The sequence below is a fragment of the Rattus norvegicus genome, chromosome 15 (assembly GCF_036323735.1).
Source record: "Rattus norvegicus strain BN/NHsdMcwi chromosome 15, GRCr8, whole genome shotgun sequence".
Taxonomy (NCBI): domain Eukaryota; kingdom Metazoa; phylum Chordata; class Mammalia; order Rodentia; family Muridae; genus Rattus; species Rattus norvegicus.
In genome coordinates, this window is record NC_086033.1 from 69,968,361 (window position 1) to 69,990,874 (window position 22,514).

Sequence of the window (22,514 nt, forward strand, 5' to 3'; positions counted from 1 at the left end):
GTACCTTATTTTCAAGGGCAGCCTTTAATGAGCACCCAGTGGCTTTTTGATGTTTTCCCTACCACAGACTGTGGGTAAAGGCAGTGCTAGGCATCAGACGTTTTCATCTGTGGAAGTATTTTGTATTGAACCCTGTCAAAAATAACACTGCCTTTGGGATACAGAAAATCCAATTTGATAAGAATGTTCCTCCTTTTTTTTCTTCCTCCTGGACGAATTCTATCAGTGAGGGTGTAGTCTTTGGACTTCAGACATTTTGCACGTGGATAGTAATTTTGGTTGTGGCTTTTTGTAGTTTAGTGATGACTTGAATACCTATGGTCCTGGTCTAAAATGACCTAAATTAGAAACTATAAAGGTGAGAGAGGAAAGAGGAGAGCAGTCAGTCATCTGCTTTCCTTGGTGACATCCCATAGACATAATTAACTCAGGAATGGGAGTTTCATGAGCATTCAGTATCCCCAACTGCTTCTCTCCCAAAGCTTCCTGGGAGGAAGAAGAGGGATTTGGGGCTAGTGGTAAGAATGTGTGTTTCCAGGCCTTGCAATTCTGACTCTGAACAGGCAGTAAGTGTTCAACAGGAACTGTTGGTCCAAACAGAACTCACATCGTGGGTTTGCAAATCACTATTCCTGTGACTTGTTCACTAACAACATGTATTTAAGCATCTATTGTGTTGCAGGGCTACCTACGGATAAAGTTTTGATTTGATCTTTAAGGCCTATAGTTTAGTAGAAGGAAAGAGACAAGAGAGTAAACAAATATAAGATACAATTAGAACTAAAACTTACGTACAGATACAATATTAGCACAGGGCACTGTTCCTTACCTATTTTCTCTATGACCACCCCTTAAAGGAGATTAGTCCTCTTTTATATAATTAAATGCTTTATTTGAAATTTAACCATTATACATATTATATATGGGGTTATGTATTATATATCAATTTATATATGATGCCAATAAATTCTTTGCATTTTGCTTATTGGTTAAGTTTGCTCTTTGACATTTTTATGCATGTCTCTAGTGTGTTTTGTTTGCTATCATTCCTTAATCCTCTCCTATCTCCTTTTCAACACTGTCACCCCTCCTCTTTCCTGCAAGTCTCTTTCATATATTCATGTCTTTCTGGAATATTCTCTCTCTCTCTCTCTCTCTCTCTCTCTCTCTCTCTCTCTCTTTCTCTCTCTCTCTCTTCCTGTGACCCACTGTTTTTAACCAGGTTTGTCTTTGTCACCATACATTTAGAAATATCCACTGGAACCTGGTAAACCCCCTCTTTACTTCTCTTAGCTTCTGTTAGTAAGAAGCAGTTCAGCATTAAGAAGTAATGCTCTACAATTGACTCTGTTTTATTGGATATTTTATTTATTTACATTTCAAATGTTATTCTTTTCCCAGTTTCCCCTCTGGAACTCCCCTATCCTATCCTCCCTCCACCTGCTTTAATGAGGGTGCTCCCCTACCCACCTATTCACTCTCACCTCCCCACCCTGGCCTTTCCCTACACTGGGGCATCGAGCCTTCCCAGGACCAAGGGCCTTGCCTCCCATTGATGTCCACAATTGACTCTTAACAGGCCCAATTTTGTTCAGGGCTCGTCCACAAAAGTTTAGCTGCTGTGAGTTCATGATTGTGAAGCTATGTCAAGGCCAGAAGAAGATAGCATTCTGCAGCCATTCTCTCTAACTTTGAGTTCTTAAATTCTTTCAATTCATTCTTCTATGATTTTCCCCAAGCCTTAGAGGTGGTGGTGTACACGACTGAATTCGCGATGAGAAAAGAGCTGCAGACCAGAAAGAGGATCAGGGTTGGGCTGGTTCTGCAGCCTCCTCAGTTTTCAACTCTCCAATTTCCAGACTCTGGGAAAAAAAGGAAACCCCATTGTTTATAAGTACCTAATTTCTAGTATTCTGGTATAGCACTGCAAGTACCTGATTTCCGAATGACATCACTTCAATGGAAAATGTAGGTTCTAAAGGAGGTGGCAGTAGTTTTTCCACTGAAAATCCCCCAGTAAGACATAATAGAAGTGACATGTGCTACTTAAGGCACTAAAGATTGCATAGGTATCCTCACAGCTAGGAAGAGAGAGAGCTATGTATGACTACAGAATTATAAGTGGGAAAGTGGCAAGCTATAAAAGGGAGCTTATCTTGTGACATGCAGAAATAAAGCTTTCAGATCGAGGCCTCTGTGGGCTAAAGCACACATTGCTAAACCTCATGACCTGAATTTGTCTCTGGAACTCACGAGGTAGAAGAGGAGTACATATTCCTACAAGTTATCCTCTGACTCCCGTGTTTGTGCAGAGGTATGAACACACACACACACACACACACACACACACACAGAGTAAATAATAATTGTAAAAATTACTCTAGACTAGACTAGGTAGTTTTCCTTTTACATTAGCCAGAATTGACTAAGACAACAGGGCATTGAGAATATTTGGTTAGTGGTGAGAACTTAATAACTCTCCTGAGTAGAAATAAATCCTCTGAATTCAGGGGGGGAAGTAACAGGAATTCAGGGGCCCTGGTCAGAACTCAATGTGGATAATGGGAATTTAATGAGGATAATAGGCAGAGTCAGTGGTCAAGTGGGCAGATAGACAGAGTGGTCATGGTGAGCATTATAAAGTGTACTGATAAAGTAGTCATCTGAATAGTTTGATATACTGATATTTTTGATGTTGGCTGACTGGTCATGGTGTCTTTTGAATTGAAATAAATGGGCAGTGTGTGATAATGAATGAAGCAAGCCCTCTTTGGGCTTTTAGCAGTTGTCTTACTGTGGTTACCACAAAGCTGAGTTATAGTCTGGAACAGTTAGGATAGGGTTTGAGTTCATCCTCCAAGAGTTTGTGTTGGAAATCTGGTCAGTTCCCAAGAGGTGGTGGCAACTTCAACAGGAGGAACCTAGTTGGGAGTTGAAAGATCATTTCTCTTCATCCTGTTTGGGCTCCTGTCTAAAGCTGAAATGATGTCCCAGATTGAGCCAATTCACAGAAATAGAGACTCTAAAATAGAAGGGAGCCTGGAAACCTGGGAGGAAGAGTTCTGCTTCCCAGCCACAAAGGATACTATGAGCCTTTCTTTCCTTAAAGAAACATTCAGTTACTCATCTGGATGACTCCAATGGGAAAGGAAGGAGTTCAAACTAGCTAACTTTTTGGCTCTGAATAGAGACTAATTATTTGTGACTTAAACTACCTCAGGATCAAAGAGATGAGTAATGGAATTTTGTCTTTAGTCTGTCCCAGAGTGGCTCAAGCCTGCCTAATGCCTATTTTCCTGATCTGGAATTTATAGTTGCTGGAGTCATATTTAGGCAATAGAAAATTCCTGATGTTTCCCAGGCCCATCAAGAGCATTGTTAGAGCAGGAAAGGCTGCCTAGAATCAAGTCCAATGGCTACATCTCTAAAAATCATGGTCTGAAAGCCACAGTGGTCTCCTGGAGAGGTTGTAGGGAGCTGTGATTCCTGTCACATCCTGATTTAACTCAGCTGTGTGGCACTTGCAGGCAAGTGATAGATTTCCACGTAATTAAGTGATGAGTTCAATCGAAACTTCCAGGTGTTGTTTCTTTACCAGGGAAAGTTAATAACTCCTGACAACCACTCTGCAGTTTGAATAGGCTGTAGTATCTTGTTATTTACCAAAATATCAATCTATGTTTTTTTTTCTGTGAAGACATTTTTGAACAGTGTGTTAAAATCTATAGCCAGACACAGGAAATGTGATATACATCTGTCATTTCAGGAACTTAGGGGCCGAGGCAGGGGGAACATGAATTCAAGAATGTGTTAGGCAATATGGAAAAAAAAGCCAAACCAAACCAATCCCCTCTTCACTACCACCACCAACAAAACCAACCAAACAAAAAGTACCAAAGCAAAGGTGATTATTTTAGATAATGTGTATATATACAAATCAGCAACTGAGATATGTAAAGAGCAGAAATGAAGTTTTTTTCCCCTGTAAAATCAGCATGAAGCTATGCATGACCATGTAAGCTGCTCCTTCCCTACAGTCTGCCCCATAAACTTCCCACTTACTTACTCAGCCCTACAATCCTATGAGCTAATTCCTTACTTTGTCTCTCCCACCGGCTCTCTTTCCCTAGTTAAATCTCAAAGGACACAATGATTGATGTGAAGAGTGTTCTTCTATTGATGTTGATAAACATCATCAGAGGAAGTCTGCTTTCAAAGAAAAAAACCCAGCATATCTCTTAAGTGTTTTTCTCAGAGTTAAAATTTCTCTCCAATTCTGTTATAATCCTGTCCATGGGGGTCTTGATTACCTCTAGATTCCATGCTGCTCCACTAATTGATGATATTATACTAATGTGACTAGTGTAGCAACTTGGTAAAACATGCTCAAGACAGACGATAGGAAACAACATTGCTCTGAATGTAGAAATCTTCTACTGTGTAATAATTATGAACCTCCTAGTGTTATACTGTATTCCTTCCAAACAAAAGACAAATTGCAAACCACCTACAACAATAATGGTGATATTGGACTTGAGAAGTAAGTTATTCATTTTGACACGGTACTCAGACTTATTGGTCAAATCATTTAAAAAGCTATTATGTTTGGAGCGTCTCAGAACAAAAGACATTTAATAGATAGAGTTGCTTGCTATGACAATGGATTCACTACTAAACTGTTCAACTTAACAAATCCATCTGCTGGTGGCTGACGGTACAATGATCTCTATGGGGCTGCTATGGGTGAATAGTGTCACTGCTGTTTAGAATTTTGATGTAAGTGGTGCTAATTTCTGAAGATAACTAATAATCTACTCAGAAACAACTTCTGGCTATTATCGAATGCTATATTAGATTATGGACCTTTTAGATAACCATCATTATATCTTTGTTCTCTGGCTTAGTGAAACTACTGGGTGTATTTAGCAGTATCCTCGTATCAAGTGTAGGTGATATATCTGAGATGAGGCTTGAGAAGACCTTGAAGTCTCAAATAAGTTATTGGAGAAGGGAAGAAGCTACAAGCATAGCACCATCTGGGTGGCAAAGATGTGGGGCTGGAACAGTTTCTTCCCGGATGGGATTAAGTTGGCTTTGAAGATGTATATATAATACTGTTTCTCTCATTGCACTCAGAATTTATTTAGTGCCAGTCACCTGGCAACCTCGTCTTCCTCATGCCAGTGACACTGCATATAAAAAGTTTTGGTTACTTCTCTGAAGTGACTAATCCTATGAAGAGAATAAAAGTTATGCAACTGAGCCAGAGAAGTCTTGAGATCCCCTCTGGGGCTTATTACTTACATGTTCTGTGACAAAAGTAACAAAGTATTCTCAACCGCCATGACTGCCAGGAAGTTAGACTTACATCTTTTTTTTTAGATTTTTTTATTATATATTTCTTTACTTACATTTCAAAGGTTATTCCCCTTCCCATTTTCTGTCCAGAGCCCCCATCCCTCCCCCTCCCCCATACTTCCCTCCTATTGCCCTCCCCCATGTAACTTGCATCTTTTCTTACGCAAATAACAATGATTGACTGGAGTGTTGTTGTATGTATGTAAAATAGGAAGCAGAAGAATGTTTTAAATAACTGATTATGGGGTAATTTGTAGAGAATTAGTAGTGATGATTGTCAAATGTCAATATATTTGTGTATGCAGCAGCTAATTTTTAAATTTCCTGTTCCTTCTTCCATTCTGTTTCTTATATAGTACAAACGATGGTTAATTTCCCGTGTCATTGTCATTTGTCATAAGATAGCAAAGACAGAGTGACTGAGTACAAAGAAATGAGCATCGCCAAAGATGGGTTAAGTGTTTCTGTGGGTTTTGGGAGAGAGTGATCAGTTTGTGTTTGTGTGAGTGTTTCATCATATTAATTAGAAGCATCATTTTACAAATATCTTTATTTGAAACCTGAGGCTGATTAAAAGATGGCTGTGGGTGGTAAATGGAAAGGGAAGGGAGTACAGAATTGTGCCACTGACAGGAACTATATTTTTCTGTAACCTCTTGTATGGTTAAATGATAAACAACAGAATATAGCGCTTGCATAAAGTTTAAGTGGTAGAGTGACTCGGAGGCCAACTTACTTTTGGAAGTTTGTAATGTTCAGTGTGTCTGGCAGGTTCCACTCTGAATCTAACTTGCTTTCCAAACTGCTGGTCAGGCTTACCAATGGTTACTCCAGGTCTACCGACAGATGTTTGACTGTAAGCTTATACAATAGAAACAGCACCATTTCAATCTTGCGGTGACTTCCCTATGTGGTCCACATATGACCCTATTATGACTGATTAGAAATTCTTGGCTTCCTGAATTTCTCTGCAAACTGAAAATTATCCAACTAGGCAGGATGATGGCAAGTCTCACTCTCATTGTGGCCCTGTAAAATTGTCTTCAGACCTTCACTTCTGCAGCATCTCCCATATAATATTTGCAATAAATTCTCTCTTTCCGTCATATGCAGTCATCATGCCTCTGCTTTACTATCTAAATCTCAAACCATGGTTTCGTTTAGAGGCATTGTTATTACAATTATTTCTTCTCTATTTCACAACAGAATTTGTCTTCAGATCATTCTGATGCCAGCTAGGGGGTACAAGAATGGGTTCATTTTCTTTGTAGATTAAAATAAGTAAAAAGAAGAAAAACTGTGTAATCAGACAACTTGGAGCATTCCAGTGGAGACACTACGTGCTACTGGAGAAAAGAAGGTCTCATTTTGGAATTCTTAGTCTCACCAATAAAACAATTTAAGGACAGACTCAAATGGAGTCTCAAGGATAATTTATTAGAGAAAGAAAACCTTTTGGCAGGTAAGTTGTAAATCTCACAGCTATACAGAGGAGGAGAAAGGAGAAGAGGTAGGAAGGTAGGAAGGAAGGAAAGAAGGAAGGACAACCCACAACAAAAAATTAAAAAAAATAAACAAACAAAACACCTAACCCATGCTTTTGAGAAAAGCCCTCAAATGTTAGCTACGTTGTGGTAGGCAGCCATGTGGAGAGAAGGGAAACTTCAGAGAAGGAAGGTGGAAGCCCAAAGTCCAGGGAATTTAAAAGCATCCTATTTCTCTGACCAGCATCTAAAAACAAAAAAAGCCAAAAGGGAAGAAAAAAAAGGAATACTACAGAATCGTTGAGGAATCAAAAAGGATAGATGACACAGTTCAACCTCATGGTGACTTGTAAGGACTGAGCTGGGTTGGGGGTGGGAATTCTGGGGAGGAAAAGGGCCTTTATAGGGGTGGTCCCTTCTCCCTGAGAGATAGTTCATTAGCCTCAATTCTGGGGACGAGACATGACACGGTGATAGATTCTATTTTTTATTATATCAATCCAAATATGCAAAAATTATAATTTTCCTAAATTTAAACATACTCTTTTAGCACTATATCATATTTCAGCTACAATTACGCATCTGTGTTTCCAGCAGCCACTGAACTACTTAAGGCTTTTCATTTTCCTCCTTTTTTTTCTGTTATCTATTTTGGTCTGGTTTCTTCCTGTTACCATTCATAACAATGGCTCTTCCCATACTCCTTAATGTTTTGTTATTAATTGGGACAAGAAATTCTAGTTCTTTATTTTTAAATTTTTTTTTGAGACAGAGTCTTGTTAGCAGCAAAAGTTGACCTTAAATCATTACTTTTCTTTTCAGCGCCTCCTGTGCTACAGTTACAGGGACACACCACTACACCTAGAGAGGTCTAAAAATTATTCAATTTCCACTTTGTTCATTAGTTGATCATTTCTCCTTGCAACCCTTTCTTTAGTTATTCAAAGCCTCTCTCTCCCTGTCTCTGTCTGCCTCTAACTTGTTCTTCTCTGTCTTTCCAATCCGCCATTGCTCAGGCTGAGTATCAATTTTCTCATATATATGTTCACCTCTACTCCTTAGATATGCTCATCTAGTTACAGCCTCATTTATTTTTGTGTTGCAGATGATTCCTAAATTTGGGACATCAATCATAACCTCCAGAATTCTTTCTCAAAAGTCCCCTTGACATCTTTATCTGGATATCAGGCAAAAACATAAATATGTCCAAAACCAAAAATGTAATCTTACTCCCACTCTCCAACCTCTTTCTTCTAAATTCAACCCCTGGTCAGTGAATGCTTACTCAAGACTTCTACATGCTGGAACCAAGTATTTGGAATTGACTTTGATGTATCTCTTTAACATCTCATCATCAAGGCAACAGAACATTCTGTATATGGATGTGAAACTGGATTTCTTCTCAACATTCTTACCATATTACTTCAATTACTGTCATATTTTGCCTGGATAATTGTCTATTATATGGCATTGTTTCTGGGGGCAGGTATGAATATATGTCTATTCATCCAACATATAGAACCAAAGTTAAGAAAGAGTTCACCAAAGGTCAATCTATTGAACAACTGAATTTATTGGAAGTTTTAAAAATTTTTCTTATAGAAGTACGGGTATGGGTCTTATTTGTAGTTAGATTCTTCACCAGAGCCCACCTCAGTATGGAATTTTACAAATAAAGCTGGAGTTCTCATGCTCTCTCTATGACTTGCAGGCAATTTGACATATCAGAGTCTCTTCTACTCAACAGGAGATTGTAACATTGTAGAGGAATGGGTCTTGGACATCTGGTAAATTTCAGGGACTTCCGGAGACTTATGAGTTGTTTACTTATATGAACTTCACATTAGAAGTTCATGAGTCTTAATGAGTTTCTTCCCTGGAAGGAATGTTCCAGTTTGTAGGAATTTGCTATACAACTTTGCTATCAAGTTTGAATCATTCTTCCTGGTTCAGATCTGGTTTTATACCTTCTCATTTCCTGGTGCCTTTTTTTCTAGATAACAACTATCTTGGTGAGAGTGTCTGTTGGGAGAAGACACCATGGCCACAATACCTCTTATAAAGGAAAGCATTTAATTGGAGCTGGCTTATAGTTTAGAGGTTTAGTCCTTGTCATCATGGACAGAAGCATGACTCAGGCAGAAATGGTGCTGGAGAGGTAGCTGGAAGTTCTACATGTGGATCTGCAGATAGCAGGAAGAGAGCACCACACTTGGCCTTCCTGAGCACCTGAAAACTCAAAGCCATTTATCAGTGTGACACACTTCCTCCAACATTGCCACACCTACTCCAACAAGGACACAGCTCCTAGTAATGATGCCTTTGGTGCCGTTTTCTTTTAAACTACCACAACAGCAGAAGGGAAAAATCTATTAAAACTGAAATTTGATCATGCCAATTGACTGTTCTATCACAAGAGTGGTCTACCTGTGTGACCAGAATGTTCTGGTCCTGCATATTAGCAGTATTAGTTTTTATTCCATTTCTTGAGTACATCAAGCACTTTTCTCCAGAGGTCTAACATCTGTTTTTCCTCAACAAAATTGAACAAAAAGTATAGGGATTTTTGCATATTCTCCACCACTTTTGCGGAATACATTTTTTTCTAGATTTTTCTAGATTCTCCCAACCCCTTTCCGGTCTTTGCTTAACTATAGTGAGACTTCCTATGATCATATTATCCAAACAGTAATTCTTCCTCACCATGTTCTTTCCTAACTCCTTTTTTACTTTTCTTTCACAGAATATGTATAACAGACACACACACACACACACACACTCACAAACACACACACACACATACACAAACAGACACACAAGACTTATTATATGTATTATACCTATTTATTACTATTATTGTTGTTATTTTATTACCACTACTATTTGTCATAGACGATAACAAATCCCACAAAGGGTTGATCTTGACCACAAGTAAACAAGAATTTTTAGCACACACTTATTCTTTTCACTTCTGTAATAGTTACTTTATTGATAGACAATGCCACCCACTTGTATATAGTAGTAACAGCTTCTTTAATCTCCTAATAGTACATTGGCAATCAGGTGCTTTGCTTTTGTGTACAGTTGTCTTTCTCTTCTAAATCACGAGCCTATCCTCCTTGAATATATGAATATTTGTCACTCTTCTCCCCTGGAAAAAATTGTTAGGGAACTTTTAGGTCTTTACACAGCACAGAGTTCTGCTGCAGATACTGTTTTCTGCTTACTTTGTCTCCCTAACTATCAGTTCCTGGCATGAGAATGATAAGTTAGTTACAAAAGATGAGCTAACACATCATAATCACCCAAAGTCCAGAGTCTGAAGCATCCTGGGAGAATCTTTGTGAATCTTGTAGGTCTTGGGAACTTCCTGTGTCCTGTAAGTTTTGTCTAATGAGTCTCATAAGGTTCCCTTTTCTCTCCATGGAGAATGTCTCAATTTATAGACCATAGCTGTACAATTGTAGTTTTTTTCTTACACATATAAGCATTTCAAGTTTCTCTGTATCTTTTAATGGCTTAAGAGCTCATATATTCCTCTTTTTCAGGTGAATGAAATTTTACTGTATGGATGTACCACAGTTTGTTTATTCACCCTTTTAAAGTAGAGTTCTCTTCAGTGTTGTATTAGCTTCTGAAACACTGCTTGACACATAGTAGATATGCCTCTTATCATACAATTTTTCTCAGTAGCATTTCTCTGTGCTAAGTGATTCAGTGTGATAAGCAAAAATCAATTTCCAAGTGGTTGGAGATTTCCCATTTGTGTTATCGCTTTCAGCCTCTCAAAAGTGGCTCCTGACTGCTGGATGCATCCATCTTTTTATTTTTAAACTTATTTTTATTTTTCTTATTTTTTATTGTCATCAGTCTATCATAGCTTCATTAACTTCTCTCAGATTAAATACTAGCATTTTGATTCCTATTTCTGACTGTAAGGCATAATATCTTTTAAAGCACATACTATTATGCTGGACCCTGGCTTGAAATATTCAGTAGATTAAAGTTGAAACTCATTTGCATGTGTTTACATTTTTAAAGACTTAACTCTTATGAGGTGCACAACTTTCTGCTCAGCTTCTCTTTGCACAAACTCCTTCCTCCTACTCTGCTCTAATAGCTTTGAATTATTTGGTAAAAACCAAACTAAGGTGTGGGTGCTTGCCAAAGTCAAGCATATTTATGTGGATCTCAAATTGTTCTTTGCTTTTCCCCTACTTTATTTTGGTATGTTGAAATGATGAATTAATTTCATTATCAGTTCTATATTTAGGAGATGAATTTGGCGTGAATTACAGAGAAAAAATACAGAACTGACAGCTGGCGCTGATGGTTTTGCCTTCTTTAGTTTTCCATCTAGTAGTTGGGTGCTGTTTCATTGGCTCACAGACTAGACAATAAAATTCCTATAAACTAGTAGAAACAGTGTGGTTCTTACACACAAATGCACAGTGTAAGGTCTCTAGATTCTGCTGTGGAATAGCAATAAACAACCCAAATTGGCTTGATCGTCACTTCAAATGAAAGTCTACTGTGTAATGCAATATTTTTCACTGCCCCGTATAATACCAATATCCTGGCTTCAGACTTTTATTTTTGTTTAAATAAAACAGACGCGGTTTAAAAATGTCAGAAAAAGAATCAGTAGAATAAAATTCCACTGCCATAAAGAGAATAAATAGCTTTTCACATTCTGTGAACTTCCACCTCACTTTGAACATTGACTATACACACACGTGTGTGTGCACGTGAGAACACACACACACACACACACACACACACACACACACACAATTTAACCTTAGAAGGGTTGGAATGATGTTATGATGTTAGGAACAAGCATGTGACATAATTCAGGACAAGGGAAAGTCAGCATACTTTTAAACAGATAATGTAATCTTTTCTCACAATGGCTGCATACCTTAGTAACTAAAGGATTTGGTGTAATGAGATGCAGCTGGGCTTGGGAAATTTCATCAACTGTTTGATTGCAAGTGATTTTATTCTTTCCTTAGCTCACAGCAACACTGGACTTTGATATTAAAATATGAATAAAATACTGTGTTATGCTTTATGCTTTTAAAAAAATTATTCTGGTTCTTACCATTCCACAGAACTTCATGATAATTTCTGAATCCTCGAGAAGCAGGTAGGATCAATGTCTTTACAAATTGCTTTGGATTGTCTGTTGTTAGGGTATCAGAAATCCCAAAATGATAAGTGAAGGTTAACATAGTGCAAATCAGAGCTAAACTCATGCCTAAGATTCTGATTTATGAATTTCCAGGTTTATATTCATTCATCAAGTCTATTTTCTCCTTCAGTTTTTCAGTGTATTACATTTTGTAATAATCATATTCATACAAAGTTCAGATGGGTGGTTTACATCTATTGATTGATTGATTTTTTTCATTTTCACATGTGTTTGTTCTTGTATTCATACTTGATTCACAAGGATGTGCATGCCTGTACATGCATGTGTACATGCAGGACAGAGGCTGATGTGGAAAGTTATCCTCTATTGCTGTTTTGGTCTTGCTCACTGAAGCAGTGTCTCAGAATCTCAGGCAAACTTAGAGCTGGCCTAAGTTAGGGCTAGTTGCTCTAGGCAACAAATTGCTCTGGGGATTCTGTGTCTATATTCTGAGGCAGTGATTACAGGCAGGATGCCACACCCACCTAGGATTTCATGGGTTCTGAGCTGCATTTCTCATGTTTGTGCACTCAGAGCTCTGTATTCAGCATAATTAGTTGGCTAGCTGAGTTCCAGGGAGCCTCTTGTCTCCAACCACCCACTGGTGGGATTACAATGGGAGCTACTATGCTGGTGATCTAAACTCAGTTGTTCTGAGTGCCTTAGTGCTTCTGTAGCAAGCAGAGAGGATTGTAGAGAGATTGAGCCATCTCTCTAGCCCTGTCATTATTTCTTTTAAAGGTGGTTTACTGTTAATATTTCTGGAATTCAGTTTATTCACTTCTAAAAATCAAGCTATTAAAATTAATTAAACAAGTTAAAGTTAGTAGAAAACTCCACTTGACATACTGATCATGGGTTTTACACTCATTTTTCCCCTATAAGATAAAAAGAATGTTATCCACAAAAGGTTCATGTGCTGGCTAGTTTTATGTCAACTTGACACAAGCTAAAGTCATCTGAGGAAGTCTCAATCAAGGAAATGCCCCCATAAGATCAGGCTACAAGCAATCCTGTAGGGCATTTTCATAATTAGTGATTGATGACAGAGAGTGGAGCCCGTTTTGGGTGGAGCCATCCCTGAGCTGGTGGTCCTGAATTCTATAAGTAAGCAGCCTGAGCAAGCCTGAGAAGCAAGCCAGTAGGCAGCACCATTCCATAGCCTCTGCATTAGCTCCGGACTCCAGGATCCTGCTCTGTTTTAGTTACTGTCCTTACTTCCTTCAGTGATAAAGTGTTGTGAAACTATAAGCTAATTAACTGTCTTTTCCTCAAGGTGCTTTGTTCATGGTGTTTTTCATGGCAATAGAAACCTTAACTAAGAGTACATCTTAGAGACACAGATTAGATAGGCTATTGATGTGCCAGCCTTGTATATACTTATAGGCACTCATCATAGATTTTTATTTAAATCAAAGAGGCACAGGGACAGTGAATGGATTGACATTGATGGTACTATAGCTGCTCAACTCTGTTCTTAGCTCTCTTCGTCAAGGAAATACCAGGGAATGACTACTTCTTAGTTTATTAATATCACTATGTAATGATTGTGTTTAAAATCTTACAATTTCCATAAAGTTACCTAGTTCTTCAACAAGAAACTACCATTCCAGACAGGTTACACACTTGGGTCAGCTCATCGTACTCTCAAAGCAGTTTGGAAGGGAGGTTTTGCTGAGTTAGCTCCCCTTTGTGTTGCTCAGGGAACAGAAGCACAGTAAGTTTAGTAACCTGTCCAGTTTCCCCACTAGTATGTCAGAGCTGAGAAAATCTGGCTTCAAGACCAGGATATGAAACTGTTGGGCCACACATCTTGAATGTTACTAATATTGAAATGCCCTGTAAATTCCTTTCATATTTGTACATATTTTTCATTTAAGTTCAAAAGTCATTTAAAGTCAGTTATCCAGCCTTGTATTTCTTCTTTCCTCTGCGCTCGGTTCCCCAAGCTCATTTAATCCATCTAGTTTCCCCTTTATCTCTCTCTAACGCTGTTCTCTAGTTCCTTTTCCTTAGAAGATCCCCTACACTACTCCCTTACTAGCACCTAAGCTTTATGCTTATTCATATTGAAGTACACATATCTAAAGTTTTAATATATGCAAAAACATACAAAATTTGTTTTCTAGGGTATGGATTACCTCATTCAGGCTGACTGTTCTTAGCTTCATCTATTTACCTGTTAATTTCATAATTCAGTTTTTCCTTTTTTATTGGATATTTTATTTATTTACATTTCAAATGTTATGCTCTTTCTGGATTTCCCTTCTATAAACCCCCTATCCTATTTCCCCTCCTCCTACTTCTATCAGGGTGCTCTCCCACCCACCCACCCACTCTCACCTCACCACCCTGACATTCCGCCCCTCCCCTATACTGGGGCATCAAGCCTTCCCAGCACTAAGGTCCTTTCCTCCCATTGATGTCTAACAAGGCCATTCTTTGCTACATATGTGGCTGGAGTCATTGGTTACTCCATGTGTACTCTTTGGTTGTTGGTTTAGTCCCTGGGAACTCTAGTGGGGTCTGGTTGATTGATATGATTTTTCTTCCTATGGGGTTGCAAACCCCTTTAGTGCCTTCAGTCCTTTCTCTAACTCCTCCATTGTAGACCCTGTGCTCAATCCAATGGTTGACTTCGAGCATCTGCCTCTATAATTCCATTTTTTTCTAGCAGCTGAATAATATTGCATTGTATGACTGTATCACATTTTTATTATGCATTCATCAGTTGATGGAGATCTAGTCTGTTTCTGACTAGCAATGAACATGGATGAACAAGTATTGCTTTAGTAAGATGTCGAGGGCTTTTGATATATGCCTAAAAGTGGTATAGCGGGATCTTTTCACAGATTGATTTTTCAACTTTTTGATGAACCCACATACTCATTTTCATAAAAAATATGTCTTTCAGACATAACAAGACTGAAACACGTATATGAACTCACAAAGACTTTGACAGCACACAGACGACATTCACAGGTCAAATCAGACAAAATCCCAGGAGTGAGAAGGAACTAGAGTTCCACCCTTAACAGGAAGCTATTTACAAGTGGTACCTCCTGGGAAAGGATACAGTTTCCTCCAATGGAGTGTCATTGGGAATATCAACCACGTTCCCGTGTAAGCCGCATGCCTAGGAGTAGTTGCCCAATACAAAGAAGACTTTTTTTTTTTTTTTGGTGAGTATGTTATTAGATCTGATACTTTTTATCTTGCTGGTTTTTGTTCATTTGTTTTGTTTTTGAGACAGGGAGGGAAAGAGAGAGGGAGAGGGAATGGGAGAGGGAATAGGAAAGGAAATGGGGAGGGAGAGGGAGAGGGAATGGGAGAGGGAGGGAGGGAGGGAGGGAGGGAAAGAGAGAGAGAGAGAGAGAGAGAGAGAGAGAGAGAGAGAGAGAGAGAGAGAGTCCTAAAATTGGGTAGGAAGTGATATCGGAAAGATCTGAGAAAATTTCAGGGAGAGAAAAGTATATGATATATTTTCATATAATATATTCAAGTATATTGTATGAAAAATTTAAAAATAAATTAAAAAATGCTACTGCCATTCTAGGAAATGTTGCACAACATACATAAATGAATAGAAATCCAGGATATGGGGTAAAAGTTGACAATATTTCTTTTTAATTTATCCTTTCTCACCTAGAACAAATTGAAATTCTGAGATTGACAAAGCCTATGTCTTGTGCCTATTTTTATCTAGAATGACCTCCTTGACACACATTCAATTCCAGCTGAGTAAAGGAGCAAAATGTGTATTTGAAAACCATCTCTTTATAAAATAAAGAGCCAGTCTTCCTCTTGTTCTGTAGGTGTCACATTCCTGAGGTGCTTCCCATGATCCTCCTCACCTGAATGAGCTCCATCCATCTTCCCACAGCAACTCATTCATACTTCTGTCTAACCATCCACACGGTATTTAATTGCCTATAGGCAAGCCTGTCTTCACTGTCCAGATAGACATTCAATGGCCTGAACTTTTTCTTACTGATTTTTAACTTCTTATCTAGCAGATGCTTTGTACTTAATAGGTATCTGACAGGTGCTTATCAGAGTAGAATGAGGGCACTAGGCATAGAAGTGCAGGACTTTAATCCAGCTAGCTACCTGAGAGGCAGAGACAGGGAGGTTCAGGAGTTCAAGTCCTGCTTGGAAGTTAGTGAAACTGTTTCACAAGGTAAAAAGAGGGCTATGGATGCAATACAGTGAATGAGAACTAGCATGGACAACATCCTATTTAGGAAGATAATGCTTGATTTCCTTACTCCACCTATGTCTGACTTGAATACTTCTATTTACATAACTTTTGCATATAATTGTAGTGAGAATTTTGATTTCATAAAACACACACACACACACAGAGAGAGAGAGAGAGAGAGAGAGAGAGAGAGAGAGAGAGAGAGAGAGAGAGAGATTATAGAAATATGTTTTTGTTTTAATGCTAGGTGTGGAATATGTAGATTGTCCACAGCAGCTAACTACAATTTGCCTTGTGCTCTAGCAGGGTTGTGAATTTGTGAGCTGTAGATAGTTTCTGCAAGCATATGATGTTTGGAATGCTGGGAACTCTCTAAAGTGTATATAAATGCTAGGGCCCTAGGTTCCTCCTCCTGCTGCTCTTCCTCCTGCTGCTCTTCCTCCTGCTCCTCCTCCTGTTTCTGCTGCTGCTGCTTGTGGTGGCTGCTGGTTACTTACTGTTGCTGAGGTTGTTCAAGTAGTTGTATGCAAAGAGATGAGAAGAAATTGGACACCCTGATGGAGAACATCAAATTTGCGCCAAGAAAGTCAACACCCCTAATCAGTAGGAAGTAGTCTAATGATATTATCTCTCCTTTCTACTCTAATATTCTTACTCTTATACCTAGTGTTGGAGGGATTCTAGGGTGAAATATGGGTAGAGAAAGGTGATAAAGAACGAACCCATAAAGCAGCCATAAGTACTAACTAGTCACATCTAGTACTTACTGTTTTTCTCTCTACATATACGATAATATAGAACAGATATTAACACAAGCAGATAGGTGGATTACATGAAAACTGACTTTTTAGATTTATTCTGAAGCTGGGAACAGTTTTGTCAGTGGAGAAAAGTCTGCTAAGATAGCAAATAGATGTTCAGTGACAGTGGCTTAACACATAGCATGACTTCTCATTTATGCAAATGTAGTTAGTGTACTGTGTTGTGTACATCTGGTCAACCTCCACAGCTGCTTTCTTGCAAATATAGATTTAGAGTCTCCAGCTTTCAGAACTTTGTATCTCTGCTATGTCAAACTGTGGGCTTCCCAGTTACCATTGCAGGAACTGAATGCTGCATTTTGTCTTTTAATTGCTTTGGTCTCAACATGATACACTTCTGCTCACAGCCCTTTGGCAAAGACAGCCCTGCCAAGTGCCAGGGAAGCATGGAAGACAAGAGCAAATGCCTCTGCCACGTAGGCAGAGCAAGCTGAATAGGATCCAACAGCTAATATTTGTGTTTAGTTTCAATCTGGTATGTCTATTTTTTAAAAATAGAAGTAACCTGCTTTTAATTAATTTGCTAATTTTTTAAAAGTAATATTTAACTAAGGCTTCATGTAACCAGGTAAGTATTCTAGCACTGACATGTATCCTTAGCCCCTTAATAATAGGGGGGGGGAGACAATAAATTATTCTAAAAATTTTTGCCTAAGGATCGGAAAATGTTTCTTATCTCCCAGTGACAGAGCCCAAATTAATAAATGGATAACAACAATTAAAACTGAAAGCACACAAAATCCCTTGTGACAGAGCATAGAGACTACAGAAATAAGTTCTTATCCTTTAGTTATTGTTTGTTGCATCACGTATGATGCTCCTGGAATGGTGTAATCCTTGGCTTACCAGGCTTCTCAATAGCCAGATTTCTCCTCTGAGCCTTTGTTGACAATGGAAACAAGGTTCCTTGTTAGAACCTAAGCTGGAACTCTCAGCTTGCTCAAGACTGTCTTGGGAAAGCAGTGGCACTCAGTCTTCCAGTCACACAATCTCCTAAGGGACTGTAAACAGGGCTGAAATTCATTATAAAGGTCTCAGCATCTCAGGGCACTCATATCACTGAAGTGGCCAGTGGTGGCTGGTAAGAGAGAGGATACACTTTTGCTACCTATGGTAATGTAGTGAATGAAGTCCTTTCCATGACTTTTGGGTACTATGGAGGAGCTACTGGCTCATGGTAGACACTTACGTCAATGAGAAACTGCTGCTGTGTTAAGGCATTGCTACTGCCAGGTTTATTGACCACAACATAGTACCTCCTAATTTGCCTTGTAAAGTCATGGGTCTCTAAGGTCTTTTGCTTGGGGCCACTTCCATGCAGATCTATTGTCCTTACTGATGCTATGTTTCCAGGGAAAGGGGCTGGAGCAGAAACTCCAGTTTAGATTCTTACTTCTACTATTGTATTAAGCAATTAATTGCTTGATTTGCAGATTAATTTTGGATTGTTTTAATTTTTTTCCGCCACATGGCAACTCAGTTAACAATGTTACATTTCTACATAGATGAAATCACATAAATTCCATTTTGATATTTTTAATATTTAATGTATTTGTTGACTAATTGTTTTAAAACTAGTAGATATCTCTTGATGATTTAGGAAAGATCTTTATATATTAGTAAATATCACTATACTACTTATAATCTATGCTGTATCCTTAGCTAATTTATTATTTGTCTTCTGATTTAAATTATGCCAAATTTTCTATGTATTAAATTTAAAACATTATCACTCAATCTACCTTCTTTCTGCCTGTCATTGGTTTTATTTTCTTGCTTGAGTCAAATTTGGAAGAATTTATTTTTCCACTGTAGGATTATGAAGTAATTGCCCCTTTGTTTCCTTCTGATTTTTCTTTTACAGCTAAATCTGTGTTATTTTGCATTTGCTCTGTTATAAGGGGTAAGATAATTCAATTTCAGTTTTCCTTACCGGTACATAAATTCCCAGATAATATGTGAATAACTTATTTTTTGTCAGATAAATGCCATCTTTCTTACATACTATGTTCTATGCACACTTTCTTCCTGAATTCATGAATCTGTTTACATTGTGCTGTTGTACATTTTTGTTTGTTACCGTTTAAGTGTTTCAGTAACTCATTATACACTCCACTTACATATCATGTCCTTCTGTCCTAAGTTTTTTCTCTTTTTATGTCTTCTTTAAGAATTGAAAAATGAACAGTGAGACTTGATTTCCTTTTACCGCAAATATATAACATCTTTTTATTTATTATGTTTTCCTGTTAATTTGTTAGTTGCATTAGAGATAGTTTCTTTTTATGATTGTGAGACCCTTTATCTCTTTGTTTTCTGTCTTAGTCTCTTTATAGTCTCCCATTACTACAAAATGATTATTTAGAAGAGTCTGTAAGTCTATTAATAAGACTCAATAATCAATTGAGATCTGACAAACAAGTGCCCCAGACAAGCTAGCTTGGAGTCTCAGGCTTGCTGCATAAATGACTACTAGTGTAAGGATTAAAGATAACTCATAAGGGATTCTAGATTGTGTCTATATATGTGTCTCTCTCTCTCTATATATATACATACATATATATATATATTTGAATAAAGAAAGATAGGGTCTTCTTTTTATTAATGTAAAGATAAATATAACTGGCATAAATCTAGTATATATTGCAAGATCTCACTCAGATGTAGAGTATGAAAGTTCATTTCAGAATTGTGGTATAGAATTGTCACTGTAAGAGACAGGGTGGGACTTGGGGATGATGGTCAGAGACTGGCCAGCTGGTCCAAAGTTAGAACTAGAATTTAGGGATAGATTGTGGTATTTTGAAGCACAGGAAGATGACTAAAGTTAATAATACAGGTGTATTATATGTTTCAACACAAGTAGAAGAAATACTTCTGAAGGTCTACACCACAAAGAAATGACAAATGCACAGAAGATGGGCATACTAAATACTGTGCTTTGATCAAGGAGCTGTGTATACATGGATCTACATATCACATGGCACGGCATACATATGGGCAATTAAGTGCTAATTAAATACAAGATGAAAATAGATGAGCAGAAGACATTTTGTTCCATAAAGGGAGACTGTTTTCTCATCTGATTCTCCAAGTTACTTTTGATAGAATAATTTTACGATTTCACAGATTAAAATCTATTACTCATAGACATTTAAAAGGTTTTTTAAATTAACCTTTAAACCAAGGCTCCCTTACTCTACAATCCAGCAGCAAGAGATAAACATGTATATATGGAAAAGCTTTGGGGACTCATTTGAAAAATATATACTCTTTTAACTTCAATTTATTTTTTAGTCTTCTACATTAAGCCATAAACCAAAAGTTTACGTGCATCATATTTTCATGTGAGATATGTTATTTACTTTTAGATTACAAGACCATCTTAAGGAAAGAGACACACGAAGGAAAAAGTCAGCATGTTTCTGTTTGCTTTCTTTTTCCTTTGGGTTCTCTTGTACATCTGTCACATCTGTGTTACTGCTTTTGTCTCTCTACCTGTAGAGCTTATGGCAGCCTGGAAAATAGTCTTGGGAATCTAGCCTTGCTCTGTTTTTCTTTTCTTCCTTCCTTTTCACTCCCATCCTCCCCTTCTTCCCTCCCTACTTCCCTTTCTCCCTCCCTCCTCCCCTCTCTTCTCTTCCTTCTTTCCTTTTCTTTCTCCCCTTTCTCCCCTTCCTTCCTTCCTTCCTTTCTTTCTTTCTTTATTTCTTTCTTTCTTTCTTTCTTTCTTTCTTTCTTTCTTTCTTTCTTTCTTTCTTTCTTTCTTTCTTTCAATAGTGTGTCTTTGTGCAGCCCTGGCTAGCCTTGCTTTTCTCAAGAATTCTTTATGTAATCACCAGAACAATACACTATAAATTTATAATGACCACCTCTTACTCTCTGAGGAGTAAGCACTTGCTGGAGCTTCTCAAGCCTCTTCCTTGGTGAAACCTCTGTTTTCCAGCCTCAAATATTGTAGAATACTCTACAAGTGCCAATGCTCAAAGCTTTTCTAAGCATACAAAATATCCTTTAGTTATTCTGAATTCTGCCTTTTACTACCAATACTCCTGTTTTTACCTGACTCACAATTCTTTTCCTTCAACAAGCTATCTGTCTTTCTCTCAGATCCTAATGCTTGCCTTCTTTTTTCTGATATTCCTGGTATAGCCTGTCTAACAGAAGTCTTGTCCTGGGACTGTGGATGTGAAGACTGTATCCATGTCTCACTTATATCCCCATGCAATCCCCATCTCAACACAGCTGAGAAGAAAGAACTCACAGAAAGACTGACTGTGAGTATGTCTACTGTATCTATCGGGACACTTTCTTGATCTTTAACTGCTATAGTAAGGACCAGTCCATATTGGGCAGTGATATTACTAGGCAGATGGATCTAAACTCTATAAGTAAAGTAACTGAATGTGAGCCTGGGAAAGGTCAGTGAACAGTATTTCTTCTTGTTGGTTTTTGCCTGAAGGTCCTGTCTTGAGTTCTTGCCTTACTATCCTTTCATGATGGACTGTAATATGTAACACGAAATAATTATTTTTTAACCTATTCTGTTTTTGATTATGATATCTATTACTTCAAGGGTAAAGCAAACTTGAAAACTCTAGTACCCATATCAGTTTGTCTCTTAGAAATTTGGTACTCCAAAGACACCAGATCTGTGAAAAGATAAAGAAATCCTCCCCCTTCTTTTAACAAAGTTTTAGGAAAATATTTTTTCTTAACTTGGGAATAATCTTAAGAGGATTAAATTAAGCTTCAGAAAGCCTGGGTCTAATTCTGGTTGTATTTTCATTCTCTCTGGATTGCTAAGACAGTCTCTGCAGGTGTGTGGGCACATGATTCTCGATGGAGAGCTGGAGTCTACATCAGCCTAGAATTGGGTAAAGTTCAGCTTTAAACATCAACCTTAGTATAGAGTCCCTCCATTCTGGACTGTGTAGTTCCCTTTTTAATGCTGTTTTTCTTGTGGACTTCTTTAAAACACACATGCTCCAGCATATATTATATGCACAAGGTGCCTTAGGCATTAGATTTGTTTATACTCTACCCTTCTTCCCAGCTCTCAAGTAACTAACTTCTGATGTTGTAATGTAACTCAAAGATGAAAGACCTGTAACAAATAATAATGAGAGGGTGTCAGCATGAGGGTTGTCTTTCTCATCACAAGTCTATTTGGTTGGGCTTTACACATTTCCTATGAAGTCTGGGTCACCAGGAAAAATGTAAAGTGCATTTTGTTTATTACTCAAAGGACCAGGGAAAACCTGTGCAGGCCAGTTAGATGGGAGAGCAAGCCACAGTGAATGGTGTGAAGGAAGGGGATGCAGGGAGCAGGGAAAGGAGATAGAAGCCTCTCAAGGAAAGTCTCTCTCACAGGGGAGAGGTATTGAACTCTGTCCTCTATGAGCAAGAACAGAGATCTTGTAACCTAAGTAGAAGGGGGAACTTCTTTATGGAAA

General features: G+C 38.1%; 1 long non-coding RNA gene across 1 annotated transcript in view; it reads left to right on the top strand.

The window, feature by feature from the left end:
• The window catches only part of LOC134482000 (uncharacterized), a 36,563-nt gene extending 21,314 nt beyond the window's left edge, over positions 1-15,249 (top strand). Inside the window, exon 3 of the long non-coding RNA XR_010057981.1 lies at positions 14,951-15,249. This is a non-coding gene — a long non-coding RNA (uncharacterized LOC134482000). The remainder of the gene's footprint in view (positions 1-14,950) is intronic.
• Positions 15,250-22,514: the final 7,265 nt, after the last annotated feature.